Source organism: Prorops nasuta, unplaced genomic scaffold (genome assembly GCF_024137725.1).
Source record: "Prorops nasuta isolate Cenicafe-Biocafe unplaced genomic scaffold, Cenicafe_Pnas_1.2 PNAS00008, whole genome shotgun sequence".
NCBI classification, from domain to species: Eukaryota; Metazoa; Arthropoda; class Insecta; order Hymenoptera; family Bethylidae; genus Prorops; species Prorops nasuta.
The window spans coordinates 5,511,462-5,524,767 of NW_027116805.1; the positions used below are offsets into that span (position 1 = coordinate 5,511,462).

The 13,306-nt window shown below is 36.6% G+C and overlaps 1 protein-coding gene across 5 annotated transcripts in view; it reads left to right on the top strand.

Moving 5' to 3' along the window:
* The first annotated feature begins 1,897 nt into the window (after nt 1-1,897).
* Nucleotides 1,898-13,306, top strand: part of Elk (Eag-like K[+] channel) — a 67,162-nt gene continuing 55,753 nt past the window's right edge. For 4 of the 5 annotated variants that reach the window (XM_066730639.1, XM_066730637.1, XM_066730640.1 and 1 more), the window contains exon 1: nt 1,898-2,532. The gene's annotated coding sequence lies outside the window, so the exon portion shown is untranslated. The remainder of the gene's footprint in view (nt 2,533-13,306) is intronic. The other variant, XM_066730638.1, reaches the window with a different exon arrangement.

Genomic DNA, 13,306 nt, shown 5'->3' on the forward strand with positions numbered 1-13,306 from the left:
TGTTTGTCACGTTTTCTAATAATAGCAATAGCACTAGAGACGAAGGTATCGCTCATAAAATTTTTACAGTATATAGTGAATTTTTGTTTCTTTAATATTTGCATTCTATATAAAAGATTTTTATTTAGCTTTGTATATACGATTTGAGGGAACTTTTATTATAGTCCGAATAAGTGGTCCGTTCGTCGGACACGTAGTAGCTTGAATAACCGTCTGGAGAAAAAAGGGTAGGGATCTTTATGTGTACTATCTACACTATACCGAAATGTACCTGAAATAATAAAGAGAAAATGTGTTTAGCAATACCAGCAACATGCCTCGCCAGCGTCTTATAATAATATCACACGTGTAATATCAGAGTACTCTGATATTTTCGCCTTAAATGAATTTTATCTTAGGAGTAAATAATCAGCAATATTATCAATAAAATAAACTAGGAGTTTTTCTAGCAATTCAATCAAATAGGCGAACGAATGATCGAGTAGTAATCAGAAAGTGTAAAATTTAAGTAGAATTTTTAATTTCACTTTTATAGAGCTCGTACGAGAGATTACCAACGGCTATTGATGCAGGTAGATATTGATGTGATACAAGAGTGATTCATGCACGTATCAGCTTATCACTGCTATGAACATGGCGTTTTGCCAAAGTACTCGTGTTTAAGCTCCCGGTTGTGTGATAAATGTAAACCAGTGCTTTCGCGCGAAACCAAATTTCACATTCGTTGAATTATCGATATATAATTTTGAATAAAAATCATATATCAGAAAGATATTTTTCGCGCGTTAGAATCATAAGAGAGGCGCATAAATTAAACCTCAGATGCCTATCATTCTGAAATAAAACGTCACTACCAGATATGGTGTTTCCATCATAAAACTTTATTAAACATTTCAAATCAAACTATTGAAATTTATTTCAACTTTCAACCTTCTAATAAATATCTTTATCACTGTAACTATAAAAACTTCCAAATCCTTCCACTTTAAAAAGGAGAAAATATCAGACGAAGAAAATTTCTCGTATAAAAACAGTGTGGTCTCGAGTGGAGAACCTATTGATTAAATGAAGTAAAAAAGAATTCCACCAAAAAAAAAAAAAAAAACGTCTCCGAGACAAGCGGTTCAAAAACAGTCGTCATAAAATATTACAAAATTTCCAAGGATAACGCAGTGCAAAGAGGAGAATAAAATGTTGGCAAATAATAGAAAAATATGCACCGAATGAAAGTGCAGTATTTTCGGGAGGCGCTTTTACCAAAGGACTATATATGGAAGGAAAGATTTAGTCACGTATTTGACGTAGTGTGATAGCGTAACTCGCGTAAGGAGGGTAGTAAGAGGAGCAGAAGTTGGAAGTGAAGGAGGGGGATGAAAATAGGGACGGAACGCATAGAGGGTGGACACCCCTATTTTCTGTACACCCCCGCAGTGCTGGTGTGCGAGAGGGTTTCCCGGCGCTATATAGAGTGAGAAGGAGCACGAGTGAGAGGGGAGGGGCGAGAGAGAGAGAGAGAGAGAGAGAGAGCGAGAGAAACGGTTTCCCACATGTTGCGCGTAGTTGCGCGGGGCGCAAGTCAGAGTGAGGCAGCTGGCAGGCACAAGGCAGGAGAGAGCCCGGGCGGCCGCCGTGGCGTAGCGTCAGGATAGAGCGAGAATCTCTCCCCTAGCTCTGTTCGGTTCGCGTCGGTTCGGTTCGGTCAGTAACGCGAATGCCAACGTTCGTTCCGCGCGCGACTCCTCGCTCTCGCTGGCCGCCGCTCTGTCTCTAACTACTTGCCACTACACTGCTTTACCGTTACTACTTTTTCCCTCCTCGTTATCGTTACCATCCCCCCCCCCCCCCCACCCTTAGCACCCAGAAATTTTTCCAACCAAAACTCGCACGGGAGCTTTGAATTAAATATTCTTTTCCGTCTCTCTCTCTCTCACTCTCACTCTTTCTCTATCACTCTTCATCATCAGCATCAATTCCATCAGAGATAACGAGGACGTACGCGTGCACGTTATATTTTTTATACATCCATCTCTCTCGATCAGTGCCTATCGGTGATTCGCTCGCTTTTCGTGAGAGGACGAGCTTCAAAGTCCTCCGGAGGGATTCGACTTGTACTACCTACCCCTCGTCCCCTCCCCACACACCCACCCTCCCCCCTCTTCATCGCTCCAATCCATTCCACCTCGAAGCCCGGGATATCCACAGGTGCAGTGTGCCGACCATCCTGCTCTTCGAGTGCCGATTCTAGTTCGCCAGTGAACACTCGACACACCGCACTCTCGTCGACTTCCATTATCCACTTAATCGTCTTTTTCTACTTGCACGGACCAGCTGACTCTACGAAAGCCACCGTTCGACAGCGAGGAATTCCTCTTCATGCTCCAGGCCTTCTCCGATTCGCGATTCTCGTGCTGTGCCGTTTCCCCCGACGTTTTGCGAATTATTTGAAGAATGACAAGGTGCACCGATCAAACGCTCCCTCTCCTACAGTGTCAAATTGTCTGAAGACACGACAGACCCACCTGTTTTAACAAGGTGCGTATCACTCTGCGTGACCTCGCGCTTTTTTATATCAAGACACGGAGAACAAAGCCTTGTAAAGTTACACCCACCACCATTTAACTCGTCCGACACTTTTCTCTAAAAAGCTCGGACGGAAGGTTCTTTAGAACCTCACGGTTTATTCGGATCCGCTTCGTGACCGATGCCTTTTTCTCTCGTTACGAAAGACCCTGCGAGCGAGCTCACTGGATAAGACGTTGAGTGAATTAAAAGGATTTTGGTTCTGCTCAGTGATAATTATGGTGTAACGAGGAATGGAAAAATTTTATTCTCCCAGGTCTCATGTAAATTCAGGGATTAAGTGTTTCGTTGTAACGTCGAGTGTGCAAGGTGCAGCGTTAGATTGCGTTTCTCAGCCTTCTTTTTTGACTCGTGGCAAGCAAATTGGTTTACGCGAACTGTGCTCGTTTACAAATTAGCGCTCTCGAGTTTTGCTTCATTCCTTTTTCATGAGGAAAGCTCCGCTCATTTCCCTGCAAATTTTAGTTTCGCGTAAAAAGGTTAACCGATTCCTCGCTATAGAAACATATCGGTCGAGATTTTTGTCACAGCAATATTATTCAGAAATATATTAATTTTTCATTGTTTCGATTAATATTAGAGTTGGATATAAAATTGTACAAGTTTTTTTTTCTTTGTAACGGGAGTTTCATTGTTTATTAATTTTTTTAGCTTAATCAAAGAGCGTTTAAAATTCTTTGTTTCTTTTTTAATAAGAAGAGGGAGAGGAGAGTGGGATATTTTTGTAGTAATGATCCATTGTTCAGGAAGATTTAATATTAGTATTTTGGCTCGTAAAGCAAGGAGGCTGCTGATAGCTCCAACCCTAAGTAAAATCATATATGAAATTGCTATAATTTCAGAGAAATTATTATCCAAGTCTCCCTCTGCTACAAGTGAGCTGGCGCAAAACGATTAAGTTTTAAGATATTAAAATTTCAAAATTCACAGCGACTATAACGACCAGTGCTTACTCGTTTAAACTTTATGGAAAATTAAAGCGGAATCTTAAATAGAGTTTAAAATTAAATTTTTCGTTAAACGTGACATAAAAGCGCATAATATCTACAGTGAAAAGATTATGATAATAATGAGGACAGGAATGGAAACGAAATATTCGAAGCTTTGTAGGATAATTCACCCCATCGTGTGTCAATGCGATAATTTTCGAGCGATTACTTTAGCATCTACCCAAGATTCCATTAAAAGTCTAATTTACTAAAAGAGAGTAGCGATAAAGAAGAAACCACCTTTTCCCTTCATGATTTATGTCAATAAAGAGAAATTGATAAATTATTGACTATATGTATATATACCACATTGATAAAACAAAAACCACATGGATAATTCTACGCAACACTCGTTGGATCTCGAGCGAAAATTAAATGAAAAGTTTGAAAGATACTCGAAGATTTAAAAGATAGAATTTAATCCACGTATAATTAAACGGAAGTCATTTATGCAAATTATTCCAACACCAGCGTTTTATCTCGCCTTACATAATACGGATTTCTCGCGTTGTTTTAACCTTTTCGCAGCATCTGATACAATATTTATAATCGAAGCGTGGAACAAAAATTTAGATTAAAAGTTGTAGAGAGGATTTGTGGATATTATGGATCAACGCGTATTAATCCCAAGATAAGAATCTGCCTTGGTATTAGTGTGTACTATATACAGTGAAATCAGAAGGCAGCACGTTCCTTTGAGTCCAGCATAATTAACAATAAGCGAGAAGCAGCAGAACATCTGCCGGAACATAATATTCCTTTCAAAAGTGAGCCGGATATTATTGATTAATTTTATCCCCATAAGCGTTTATGAAAGTCCCGTAATTTCCAACGAGCCTCTTAAACAAATGGAAAATATACAGCATATCCCCGTATTCTTAAAGAGCAGGTTTAATATTTCAGCTCTACATATACATACACATGGCAGAAACGTAGATGAAAAAATACTTACTGAGATTTTTCATATTAATATTATACGAGCGCTTTTATATCATCCCTGAAGCTTTCACTGTACTTGGAGTATAAAAACGAAAAGCCAATTTTTTTCAGAATGGACAATTTCCATGGAAAATGTCACGTCTAGGAACAATATAAAAAAACCTCTTAAAACAATTCCTTTCAACTGTTAAAATTTCCCAAACAAAACTCCTCGTGCTGTCATCGCCCATGGAATTACATATATGTTTGAATTTTAATGGAGGTTCCATTGACTTTCAAAAATTTCTATCGTTTATTATTATTTTCATTCGGAATACCAATTGATCGAGAGAGGAAGGAGAGAGAATTTCTTATTACCCGGATAGCTCTCGAGCGATAAATCAAAGTGCTTGGCAATAAATTGTTTCGTACGAATTTTTCATTCGAGAGATTGGATTCGTAGAGTGCGAGAGAGAGAGAGAGAGAGAGAGAGAGAGAGAGAGAGAGAGAGAGAGAAATTTTTGGAAATTCGTCTGACACGAGTTTGATTATATGGCCTTACGAAAATAAACCGAGTGTGCCGGGAGAAAGAGCGCGAGGGAATGACGAGAAGTGCGTCTCGTGAGTGTGAAATTAGCTTGGTTATAGGGGGGGGGGGGGGGGGGTGGATTCGGCAATTCTGCGTCGATGCGCGTTCCTGCATGCATGCGACAAAAAAGTTTCCTCCGTCTGCGTCCAAACTTTTCGGCTTCTCGCGAAAAGCTATGCGGCCGCCGTGCAACCACCAGCTCCGGCAAATTACGCGATTTATCGTTTCTCGAATCTATAGGTAGCTTTCAAGGGCGACTGGAATTTTTCGAAGCCAATTCCAAGCTTGATTGTAAAACTGCGACGGAAATAGCCAAACGTCGAAGCTCGGAACAAGGTGGAAAATTCACTGTGAGAGTGCGAAGCGTGCAATTTCGTGCTAGTTTATCGTTTAAATAGCCCTCGCGCGCGTATACCACCACCACAAAGCCCCTGAGCTCCCACGGTGCACCGCAAAAAGTTTAGCTCCAGCTGCTGCTGCGACTCTTCTATTTTAATAGCCAAAAATCCTATTCGTTATATATTGTCCATCCAATATTACCAGCCTCTTACGTAATCCTTTTGTGTGTTTCAATATTTGGCCATTCGACATTGTCGAATATAATACCCGCATAAAGCTTTTCCAGCGATATATATATATGTGTGTGTGTGTGACTGTATATATAGCGTTGTGGCTATTTTTCAGCGGGGAAAAGAGTGGCTGATTGTTCATTATTGATTGCGTTGTATGATTTCTTGTTATATTTGGAGAGGAGCGGTAGAGAGGGGGGGGGGGGGGTGAGCTATATCCGCGATGAAATATTTGCTTAACCGTGTTTACAGGGTAGTGGCCAACGTCACGCTCAATTTCGTGAGCGTGCGACCATTGAATAGACTGAAAGTGTGTATCGATTCTGCAATTCCGTTCAAAAGATCCGTGAAATCTGTGCCGTGCGATGCAACTGAATCTCTCACTTGTGCTGCTGCTTCTCCCAAATCAAATTCTTCAAATTCTTTTCTCGAGTCTTTCGATTCGGAATTGACTCGTTAACAAGAGTTTTCCTTGGCTCTTCTTCATTATCCTCGAGGAACATTATTTGGTGTGTACACTCGTAAAAGGGCTCGAAGTCATGAAAATTAGCTCAGGGATGGGTATATGTATATGTTTCATTTGAACAGTTTTTTAAAAATCATAAACAAAGTTTGTTGGTTAGTGTCTAATTTTTGTTTTAGCTCTGCTTTTATTGTTGGATTCTTGTAGAACGTTGATAAAAATTGTATTAATGTTTTCTGTGTGTGTTAGTCTTCTTGGATACACTGCTCTGTCTCTTGTTTCAAACTGAAGAAAAAAAGATTGTTTTATCGTGAATCGAGTGATTTATTGATCGCTTCTACCTTGAATTTTGCTTGTGTGTTAGGTTTGGGTATCAATTTTTTGCTTCGGGCCTTTCAAAGCTCCTTTCCATTTGCATTCAGAGAGGTTTTGTGTAAAAAATTGATATTTCTTATAGTTACGGAGATAAACGTTTTCTTACTTCCATACTTGGAGGGGCCTGGCCATGATGGATTGTCACGTGTCAGTGGATGCATGCACATAATATTGGAAGACCAGATTATACGTATTAGAAGAGGTGGTTCTCGACAATCGTATTATTTTTTCATGTATGCTTGTCGTGGAGCGATACACAACCTGTACTTTCATATACAAGCTGGAAAGAATTATTTTTATAGTGAATCGATGTGTCGGTGGCTTTCACCTAAAATCAAGGGTTAACTGTGGGACGAATTTAGTATAGTTTGTGTATGTCTGTTCGGCTCGTGGACCAGGCACCACATGCACGAGTAGACGCAAAAGCAAGAGAAATTCATCTGTTTATCGCCGATTGTCGCGCGTCAGCACAGATGCATATACATAAACTTATGAGTGGTCATTAAACGCATCGATCCGATTAAATCATTCGTGAATGGTGCTATCATAACATTATTTTGATCCTCGGCGTGTCGTAAAACTTAACGAAGGTCCAGAGGGTGGTTATCATTTGTTTAGTCGTTGTGTGCATAATGTTAAACATTTTGCAATTAATCAGATTATATTTTATACAAACTATCGCTAAATATATTATGGAATAGCTTGGATGAATGATTAAATTACAAGAGAATGATATCAACATTTTTAATTGTTATTAAAATATTGCATTTGTAGTTGAGCTATTTTATTAAATTAAAGTCTCATTATAAGGTAGCCTGAAACTGAACGCGATTCTATTTTACTAATAGCCTGCTTTTCACCTAATGGCAAAGCTAATTAAGAGTAAACATTTTCAATCAAAATTAAATCTAATTCACATCTATCGTCACCGAATATGTCAATCGCAGTATTTAAAATTGCTCCACCGAAATTGCTATTTCACCGGAGCTTTCGACAATATATGTATATCCACAGAAGAATATTTACCAAGTTTTATACAGTTAGTAATTTAATTGTTTCAAATGGATGAAACAATATCGCGCTTTTACAATCACTTACACTGAAAAAAGAAATCAAGCGATCCACATAGAATATTCATAGTGTTAACCCAGTTTTATTTCTTGTTACATGTTCAATAAGCAGTTGTAATATCGAGCTTTTGAACAACGTCATGTTAACGTACTGGTATAGGTACCTACTACTTATCCCTTGCACGTGCTGAGAAAACTCATATTTCACAATTTGTTTGAAATCACACTTTGCATTGAAAGAGCTCCGTTATTTTAGCCTAAGAAAAAATGACACTTGGATGGATGGAATCTGCTTTACAGATATCGTAAATATCCGCATGTTGAATTCATAAATCTCTGAATTTTTATCAAGTTGAATCTCTTAAAGGATATAGGCGTTATTTGGCGAAACTTGGGATAACTCGACGTCTTATATCCACAAGCGCGACGAAACTCCATCGAGCTTTACTGACACTTGGTCGGAAGAATCCGTGAAATTATCACGAAAGTTCGCACGTAAATATTCGAGCCAACGAAATAACCTCTTGGAAATTTTCTGTCTCGATTCATCTGGCTTGTACCTATATATAAATAAAATGAATTTCTCATTGAGATTCTTTTTTCAACGAATCAATCCTCTGATTTAGAGAATTAATAAGTTCTTTGCTATGAAAATAAAAAACGCTTATCGAATTCCAATACTCAATAACCCAATTTATGGGGAGAATGTGATACAGTTGAATGGATAAGGGGGGGGGGGGATTTTTGTTAATCCAAATATTTTTAAAATAGTTCCTTGTCCTTGCGATTCGTCGATACTGGTCCTCAAAATTCTATATTTACGATATTCCTTATTATACACTTACGTAAATAACTTTTGATCCAATCGCAATCGGTGATACTAGATTCGAGTTTCAATCATTTTTTCCCACAGCTCGATGATTAATGGTAACAACGGTACGTCAGTCCGAGTCTTTAGGGAAGCGTTAAAAAAATCACTAAGAATAGACTCGAAATAAGAGAACCGAACTAAAATTAAACTCATTAAAGAAAGAATGACGGATTATTAAAAACTGAGCAATCTTATATTTGAAATGGCATTATTGCATTTTTATATTCCAAATAAACATTTCGCGAAATAAAATGGGAATAAAAATCTACGTGGAGCAATAATTAATGATAAATGAAGCGTATTATTCCAATCCGCCAAAAATGAGTTTCGCGAATATTTCGACCGATGAATAAAATCTTTTTATTTTATCATAGAGCTAAAATTCAATGAATATACATAGCAAGCAGTATCACTATTTTATCACGAAGAGCGAATCGCATTTAAGCAGATTTTTGGTATCCAAAAAACAGAGCAGAATAGCAGGAACACATGGACGCTGAAGCGTCACAAGACGGAGCTTGTGAGCTTATTTTTTATAACAAACAGAGCTCTGGTGATATTTTCGAATATCGTCCACCGCACGCGTTTTCTATTTATAATCCAGCGAGTTGTCGTTAACACTTAACCTTGTGCCAGATTTTCTTCAAGCTTTGTGTCGATGTCGAACTGACAAGAGAGCTTTTTCTGATAAGTTAAGCCAGATGAGAGGGTCAAAATCCAAACGTAAAACAACAGACATCAACTTTTAACAATTAAAGAAAGCGCGAGACTACACAATAAATGATTTTTTCCCTCGCCACAACGAAAAAGTGAAAAATATCTCTAATCGATCTTGTCGATAGCTAGAAATTCAACAGGCCGAACGAACTATATCATGAGTCGAATGTTTTATTCATCGAATCTTTGGGGATTTTCGTGCTCACTGCTCTTCGGAAAAAAGGAATTTTCATCAAATTTTTTGGCGAATTTAACTATGCGAAAGAGGATGACAATTTTTTAACGCTTTCCACGCACTATATTTCGTCGAACGGTGCACAGTATGGTTTGAAATATTTAATTAGTCAGCTCTGAGGACATATCAACAGGCTCTTACGTTATTTGCCTAATTCTGCTTGTTCGTGTTAGCTGAAACTTCTGGCTGCTTGATTTATTTAGATTCTCTTGTGGAAAGAGAACCTTTGTTCTTTTGGCTTGATGCAATCTAGACAGACTGTTGAAGAATAAAGAAGGAGCTAGACGATAATAAATAGTCAACTATTCCTTAAGGCTGTAAGGAAGTAGTTTGATTTGGATCAAATCCAGAGAACCCACGCAGGCTCCGTATATAATTTTGTCTCAGCGATTCCAAAGTGTTCCGTTCAACGAAATTGAAAATTGCTTTGCTTTTCTTCAACAAAGAAAGAGAGAGAGAGAGAGAAAGGTACTAAAAAGAATCCCCTAATCTTTATTTTCATAAAACCCCTTTTTTTGAAACTTTGATCTAATTTAGGTAGAATAAAGTGGCTTTGTTGTATCTATTTGTTTACAACGATTTATCGTTCCCCTTTCGGATGACATGTCGCCTTTATAGAGGGCCTTATCACCCTCTTTGTGAATCACTGAAGCAGAACTTTATTTAAGAAGTTCAAAAAGTCATTCAAGCAATGTGTTCAATGGCTCCAGCAACATTTCTCTTCCCACATATACATTTTTTTCTTTCACTGTTAATTTTCTTTACCGACGCTTATCGTCGTGTCAACTTCATGCTGTTCGTATGAAAATGAAATCATCGTAATATTTTATAAAAAGTTAATAATAATGTGAGTTAGCCATATTTACGTAGAAATTTATTAAAACGTGGTAAATTGATAAAACTTGGAGTATAAGTGTAAAAAAGGCTATAAAACTCTCACTCGTGTGATAAGTAAAATATAATAAAGTCTCTCTTAGTGTTTTATATCAGTTTATATTTAAATTATTTTTTAATAGGGCTACAAAAAAAAGTTTTTAAAGTGCACAAACCTAGCATCTTTTTGGCATTTTTTATGAATTTTTTCCTCTTGAATAATCCAACAGAGCTATAGAAAACTTAGGAGGATTATTAGTAGGAAACTAGTTTAAACATACTTTACTAAGCTACAAACCAGTTTCAAAACTCTACGTGGAATCCCAATAAATAGGAATCCATAATATGATGCAGATGAAATAATATTTTTTACTGCATTTTGTAATAAAATTTCTAGCAAGGCACAAGTTGCTGGCGATTGCTTATTTAGCGAAAAAGAAACACATCTGTATAAAAAATCAGTTCTCTAATGGATACTTTGTAAGACGTATAAAGCTAAGCGAAGTTATGAAAAGCTTTAGAAAATTATTGAAAATGAAAGTGTTTTGCGTCAAAGCTTTAGAAGAGTTTTCCAAATAGCGGCTCAATATTACACGTAATGTCTTTTCGTGAATTTCCGTAACTATATAAATCCAACATGTATTACGATCGATAAAATGATAGAATTGAGTTAATGAAAAGCTGTTGATGATTTACAGTTATGGGGCTTTGAACAATAATATCTATCCAAAGATTTCTTTGGGCGCAATCTAACAAGCTGACAGAAAGTTTTCATAATATAAGATTGCTGGAGGCAGTAAAACACAGGATTTCTCTAGGTTGAAAGTAGCATTTATTTTTCCTTGACATCGTTATCGAAATATATAATGATATATGCTACTTTACTACTTATTAAACTTAGAGTGTCATTAGAAGATTCGATATCCTTGAACCGAAACAATTGACAGAGAATTTTCCAAAAATCAATTTCTATGAAAAATTCAGTTTTCTGTGTACGTATCAACTTCGTAGGATAAACATAATAATATTCACCTTAACCTTTCGTAAATCACTCGTAGTTAGAACCTTGATAAACTTTATAACGATATTTTTTACAAATCCTTCATACTCCAATCACTAAATTATTATTTCTCAACAAAGTGTTTATTTGTACGGAAAATAGTTGGCTACGATATTAATTTAATTACCCCTCGTTAATAATTAACACGAAATTATATCGTAAATTAACTTTTATGCTGTTGATTGTTGAAAAGTTTTGATTCGTATTACAATTTATAGTGTCAGTTTAATATTCGTTTCCACATGCAGAAATTAATGCTTTTATGATTGTCATAATCATTTAGATTTTGTAAATAACCTTTCCATCAAATTTTGAGTTGGCTTATTTGCTCGCTATAAAAGAGAATAACCCTATGATCTTTGGAATAACTTAAAATATCATAAAATAGAGCGTCAGACAAATACGTAATCGTGATCCATGAAACTCTTCATTTTTATTGCTCGTTACCGTAGGTCGTGCTCCAGTGGCTACCATTGTTGGTCGATTTATGCAAATCGCCTCTTTTGTCCGCAAAATTCCGTCGATAATTCCTTCCTGCTCCGTTTAACAATGTAATTTTAATTTTCATTGTAGTTCTTGAAAAAAATCTGTTTGTAATCTGCCTATACCATCATTCCCTGAATTTCTATGACAATAACACCCTATATTAAAACTATTTATCATTTAATTCAACCACTTTCAATATTATTTATTCAATTTGTAATCAAGTCAGATCTGAATAACGAAAAATGGTAAAATTGAATTATACGTTATTGATCAATCGCAATGCTTTTTCTATAATTAAAAAAGGCCGCTTCATTTCTATCGGCTGGGCAGAAATCTGACAGCATCCCTAATAATAATCCTCGTCTACTGTCATTCACTATCGAGCTGGCGCAAATGTCAAAAGAATATTTACGAAATATCCGCAAAAGCTTTTATTTCAAATATGTATTCAAACTTGATCCGACAGTTTTCAATAAAAATAAAAATTAATTTAAACTGTACAAGAGAAAGAATTCGTTTATATTTATCACGAAACTAAACCTTCGATACTGTATAATTATCCACTTTTTTAAGTCTCTATTTCTCTCTCTTCCTCTCTATACTCCTATTTGATAAAATTTCTATATTTTTAGAACCAATTAATAATCGAATTATCGATAGAGCGTGAGTAAAGGGGTTGAAAGGATGGCATACTGTATTTTTTCGAGGTCACATTGTTTAACACGACTAGACTCGCAACAAGTATAAAAACTTAAAGACGATGTGCATATAATATACGCAAGAGACAGTATATAGCTGTAGTGTTTTGGATCTAATAATAGTGGTTGGTATGAAATATTGTACAAGGTCTTGGAGAGTTCAATGTTCTACTGGGGAAAATCGAAGAATAGAGATACGCACGGTATATACATATATATATATATATATATATATATGTATACAGGAGAAAGAATCTAGTAGAGTATACATCGAACGTAGCCTATGATACCTAATCTTGTATGCTGTACTTTAAACTCTCACACGTTCTCATAGGATATGAATACACAAACACAGGGTTAGAAGAATCGATAAACCCTCGACCTGCAGGTGTTTGAGATAGGCGGTTTGAAAAACAGAGGGGGAAGCTTCTAGAGGTAGCTCCAGCGTTCACATCAAATCAAATTTTTATAACTTGCATTTACATGTCCTTTGTGTCTATCCTCTTTCAAAAACTAAAATAGGCTTGTCGCCATGTTATCATTTAATTCGGTCAATCGACGATGGAATGTCAAATAGCTAGTTTCGAATCAATCGAGATTTTCCATTACACAATCCTCATTAATAGGAGTAATTAAAACACGTTTGTTCATGGGTGTAGACTGTTCTCTAAATTTTGCAATAGCGTACAATAGCCCATAGTAACGTCTTAGGTCATAATGCAATCTGAGACAGACCATTAAGTCGCCCCTAGTTAGCTTCTTACTGATATGATTGAATTAATTACTTCAAAGCAATTGCTCGCATTACATATG